The 5,997-nt window shown below is 35.4% G+C and overlaps 1 non-coding gene across 1 annotated transcript; it reads right to left on the bottom strand.

Moving 5' to 3' along the window:
* Positions 1-1,577: 1,577 nt before the first annotated feature.
* On the bottom strand, positions 1,578-1,684 carry LOC131608360 (small nucleolar RNA R71). The gene has a single exon (XR_009285625.1). It is a non-coding gene; the product is annotated as a small nucleolar RNA R71 (small nucleolar RNA).
* Between the last annotated feature and the right edge of the window lie 4,313 nt (positions 1,685-5,997).

Raw genomic sequence — 5,997 nt, 5'->3', positions numbered from 1 at the left:
TTTATTTATATAGTTATTGTATGATATATTATTGCCAATTAACATGCCTTTTATTATAAGCCAAATTAATTTATGCATGCTTAACCGTATTAAGATGTCTGGCTAATTTACTAAGATATCATTATGTAAAGTAAGTTAACTATGGGATCCGAAATAAATTGGCTTAAACTATATTTTATTAATTATCACTTGTTTTTGGTTTGTATGTCTAATTTAATTAGTAAGTCTTAAAATCAATAGAGCGAAAGTTTGAGGGTTTAAGGCGGTCAAAGGTTAAAATCAATAGAGCGAAAGTTTGAGATCTTTAACTGGATAGTAGACATAGGACATTAGATTTAAGGATGGCGAAAGCGTATTAAAACTAATTAGAACTTATTTATTTTCAAAAATTGTTTTTACACCCGAGAGGGATGGCGAAAGCGTACGTTAGGGATATTAGCATATTCTGAGTCAACAGAGCGAAAGTTTGAGATTAGGAGATTTAGATATATAACAACTTCATAAAACGGGCATTTTATTAATTACGTTGTTTCCAAAAAGCTTTTCTAATATCTAATGGGATGGCGAAAGCGTACATTAAGAGTTAGGATAGTAATCTAAATCAACAGAGCGAAAGTTTGAGACGAGGATTTTTAACTTATTGAATTAGTAAAGATTTTTAATTGAATTATGCATTAGCCAATGGACCTTCGGATCACCTTAAGTTAAACGAAATACATACTGGTATCTGTTTATTATTATATTTCTTATTATTCACAAACACTCTCCCTTAGGAACAATCAAATTATTAGTAGCCTTAGCTTTACATAGTAACCTTATATAACGGTAGATCGATTCATAGTCCCTGTGGATTCAATATCTTTTAAAACTACACGACACGACTGTGAACTTGCAGTCATCAGATTAATAGACACGTAAAGTCGCGATCAAGTTTTTAGCGCCGTTGCCGGGGACTATTTAAGTCGATATCGTAACTCACTGTTACACCGTAGAGACTAGGACAATTCTTTCCTTTCTTTCTGAATGATTGTATGCCAAATACTCGTTCACAAAGAGGAGATTTAATACAACGAATTAACGAGATCGAAAGTTTCATTAACGTCAAACGTCGAGCTCGCAATCTTCCCGAAGTAGCACCAATTCCGATTAATCAGGAATTGACCTTTACTGATCAAATCAATCAAATTACCCCGAAGTTAGAGATGGATGATATTCTTCCTCTTAGAGACTATGCCGCTCCTTCACGCGCTGAACCGCACTCAAGTATCGCACCACCTGCGATTGAGGCGAACAATTTCGAACTGAAACCTTTGTTGGTACAAGCTGTTCAACAGAATCAATTCTCTGGAAGCCCTGCAGACGACCCCAACCTCCATTTATCTGTGTTCGTGCAATATGCCGACACTGTCAAAGCTAACAACGTTAGTTCCGAAGCTATTCGATTACGTCTCTTTCCTTTCTCCTTGAGAGATAGGGCTAGAGCGTGGCTTCAATCCCTGCCTTCTAATTCCGTAACTACATGGGATGAACTGAAGAGAGTATTCTTAGCGAGATACTTTCCGCCTAGCAAAACTGCTATGCTAAGAGGTCAAATCAACGGATTTACCCAGAAAGATAACGAATCACTCTTCGAAGCTTGGGAACGTTATAAGGACATGCTTAGACTATGCCCTCATCATGGACTCGAACCATGACTGATCATCCATACTTTCTATGGTGGTCTCTTTTATAACACTAAAATGACTATAGATGCCGCTGCTGGCGGAGCGTTAATGAATAAACCCCATGATGAAGCATACAACGTCATAGAGAACATGGCACAAAACCATTACCGATGGGGTGGAGAACGAGTTGCTCTAGAGAAAACCCAAACCAAAGGAGGAATGTACGAAGTAAGTGGTATAGACCGTGTTAACGCTAAAGTAGACACTTTAACTCAAAAGATCGAAAACTTAACCATCACTCCTTCAGCCACCGCTGCTGCCGTAGCACCTAACTGCGAGATTTGTGGATTAACTGGACACGCAGTTGCCGAATGTCAACTCTTGACTGGAATCCCATATGATCAAGTAAATTATGCTCAAGGAAACCCTTATTCTAACACGTACAACCCTGGATGGAAAAACCATCCGAACTTTTCATATAAAAACAACAACGCGTTGTACGGCCTGGACAAGCACCTGCTGTGCCACCTGGCTATCAAAAAGCGCCTGTAGCTGCTCAAAACGCCCCTAGGAAGTCGAATCTAGAAATCATGATGGAGAACTTTATAGCTTCCCAACGAAAAACCACTAAGGACTTCCTAAATCAAAACATCCACAATAGCGAGCAACTAAAACAACTATCGAACAAAGTAGATGCCTTAGCTACGCATAACAAGATGCTAGAAACTCAAATTTCACAAGTAGCTCAACAACAAGCACCTATTGCTGCCCCTGCTGGCACGTTTCCTGCTCAACCACAACCTAATCCTAAAGGACATGCGAACGCGATAACACTACGAAGTGGAACGAACTACGATGGACCTATTGATCCTAGAACTCAAAACGCACCCATGTCCCAACAAGAGCCAAAGGAAACCCAAAAGACATCAACTGATGATCAAACTGCTAAGACTAATGAGAACAACAACGAAGTGGAACCTGAAAAAGAAAAACCTTACGTTCCACCACCATCTTATAAGCCACCAATTCCTTACCCTCAGAGATTAGCTAAATAAAAAACCGAAGCGCAATTTAAAAAATTTGTAGAACTTCTGAAACAATTAAACATAACCATACCGTTCACAGAAGCCATAACTGTAACACCCCACTTTCCCATTTTATAAAAATACGGTAAAATAATAAAAATTTATCAGAGTTCACAAACAAAAGTGGAATGTCACGTCATAATGACAAATCCCCAAAACTCCAAATCATATCATTATACCTAAACCCATATCAAGAATAATAGCATGGAAACCCCCTTACCTCGAAATTGCTCAGAAAATCATGTGGAGATTGATTCTTGAAATTGCCCTAGTTCTCCCTTGATCTTCCTCTCTAGCTTGTTCTTCTTCCTCTTCTTACTTCTACGATGTTTTCACTTTTCTACGTAACTCTCCCTTTTCTAAACTTCTAATTCTCTTTTATTCCAATACTAACCCTTAGACCTCTAATACCTAATTCCAACCTTACCCTTCCCTAATTAAATAATAATTTAATAAATCACTAAATAATATTCATTCTATTATTCTATTAATAAAAATAACAATATTAATAATAATAATAATAATAATTATAATAAGCATAAAAATAATAATAACAATAATAATCATAATAATAATCATAATAATAATGGTAGTAATTATAATATTAAAAATAAAACTATTATTACTTATATCACATAATTACTACCGACATTTCCAGTCTACCCGTCCCACTATGGACTCCACACCTACACACTCAACACACACCCTTAACAAGGCCAAACAATTAAAATAACACACGACGATTAAATAATTAAAAATGGGGTGTTACAACTCTCCCCCACTTAAATTATTTTCGTCCTCGAAAATTTATCCGATACAACTACTCCAACTACTTATTTCATCTGACTAATCAACTCTCATATCCGAAAAACAACCCCACGTATAATACAACAATTCAAAACATCAACGGCAAAAACAACACAAATACTACTCAAGTAACACACTTTATAACTTAACATCACAACACAAAGAGTAACCAACTTAAGAATTCACCGGTTTAAGAACTAGAACACAACAACATAAGAACACACAACTTAAATACGACATCAACGCAACCAACCTACCAACATCGTTGTTACTCACGTATGAACAACTGAACTACACCACGCGTTCGTTGCGACATAATAAAGATTTTCGACTTAAATCTTCGGAAGTTCCATTCCAACAGGTATTCTACGCTCTCGTAGTTACCGAATATTTCAAACTTAGATCCGTAAGATAACACCTCGGAACATTCAACATAATTACAACAACGACTACTTCCAAATCTTGGATGAGACCTTCATATACTTCCATAAATTCCTAATTGTCATAAAATATAACTACAACTTTACCATCTTTTAATAACACATTCTCCAAAATCATCTTAAACACATAACAACATTACAACCACATATGGTACATGGGTCCAACTAATTCTAACAAGATAACTCATTTTCTTCACTTCCCACTAATTCAACATACCAAACCATCGATTCCTACTTATATTGACATAGTGCTCCATAAATTCTTGTCTGAATCAACACAACCGAGTAACTCATCTTTTTCCAACCAAAATCGAACTTTAATAAACCAACTTATAATTTCACTCCTTTTAATAATCACAACTCAACTTTCAATTATTCTACATGCTCTTCTTCTGATTTTATAACAGCTCAAAACATTCGCAACAAACATCAACTCCAACTCATCCAAACAAATATGGAAGATACGCTTCATACTCCATACATACACCTTAAGGCTTACTAGACATTCGCTTTATCACAAACAACGACTCAAGTTATCCAGAACTCGACTGTGAATCTCCATACTACTCATCAATCTGTCATACCCCAAAATTTGCCCGATCAGATCTATATCTTTTAATTCATCAAGGGTCAAAATTAAGAGTCATGGGTTTGACATTCCTATTGTCAAACCCGCCCTCTTATAAAATATCCTGAGAAATAAATGGGGTGCGATTAACAGGTGTTTCAAGGGTTTCATTATTTGTTAATATTATTTTCCTTTTACTAACAGTTGCATTTTTTTGGATTATTATTAGTAATTTTTATTACTTCTAACGATTAGTATTTAATATTATTAATTTTATTATTAATATTAATACTAATATTAGGTGATATTATTATTAATATTATCTAGGGATATTATTATAGAATTTGTATATATTATTATTAACTATTATTATTACTACTAATTTTAATTATTAGGATTTATTATTATTATTATTATTATTATTATGTTATTTATATATTTTTTAGCTACTTGGGCAATAGGCCCATTAGGTATAAAAAAAAACCTAAACTTGAACATTATTAATAGAGAGTGTTTTTACATTAGAAGGGGATTGGCCGAAAAGAAAGAAAAAAAGAAACGAAGAAACTGGTAAAAAAGAAACAGCAAATCGTGAAACATAGGAGAAGGAACGGTCAAGCATCAGATTTGACTCAGTGGAATTTCTGAAACAAAAATCGATCTTCATCATCAACCAAAACGTTCTGAAACATAGGACTGTTTTCACACTTTTATCTCAAATATTTTCGATTTCAATTTGTTCATAAACGCATTATAAATCATGTTTGAGGGTCTAATTGTATTCATAATCTAGTTTGCAAACTATCTGGGCTGTTTAATTTGATTTTCGGTGCAGATTGAAGAATCCACCATTGTTAGGTCAGTGAAGCTTTGAATTGGGGCTTCACAAACCAGGTGAAATTAGGTGAAATCAAGGGGGCCATTGGATTCATGGGGTTATATGTACCTTGACTGTATTATTATATCGGGTTTATTAGTGTTTATTAGCAGGTTGAGAGGGGAAAAAGCATACAGCCGCAAATAAGGAGACTGTATCTATAAGTATGTGCAAGAAACGAAAAAGAAGGACTGCAGCGTCGCGCCTCCTTTTTTATTTATTTTTACTCGCTTATTTTATCATGTATTATCGTATGGGATCATAGTTTTGACAGCAAAATAGTGCAGCTCATATGTCTAATGCGTTTCCCTTGCAACCAGTGGAGCGCCGGTTCGATACTCGGCTCCAACAACTATTTTTATTTATTTAGGACTGACTTGCTGCAAGATCTGATGCCGCCAATGTATTCACACTCACCATACATCTTCAATTACAACCAGTGGATGAATAGATTGCCAGATCTAATGTACATCAAAATGCAGGACCACCATAGATCCTCAAGACTGACTTGCTGCAAGATCTGATGCCGCCAATGTATTCACACCCACCATACATC

The sequence above is a fragment of the Vicia villosa genome, linkage group LG5 (genome assembly GCF_029867415.1).
Source record: "Vicia villosa cultivar HV-30 ecotype Madison, WI linkage group LG5, Vvil1.0, whole genome shotgun sequence".
In the NCBI taxonomy this organism is placed as follows: Eukaryota; Viridiplantae; Streptophyta; class Magnoliopsida; order Fabales; family Fabaceae; genus Vicia; species Vicia villosa.
The sequence above is the reverse complement of the archived record's forward strand: the minus strand, read 5'-3'. Positions and strand labels throughout refer to the sequence as shown.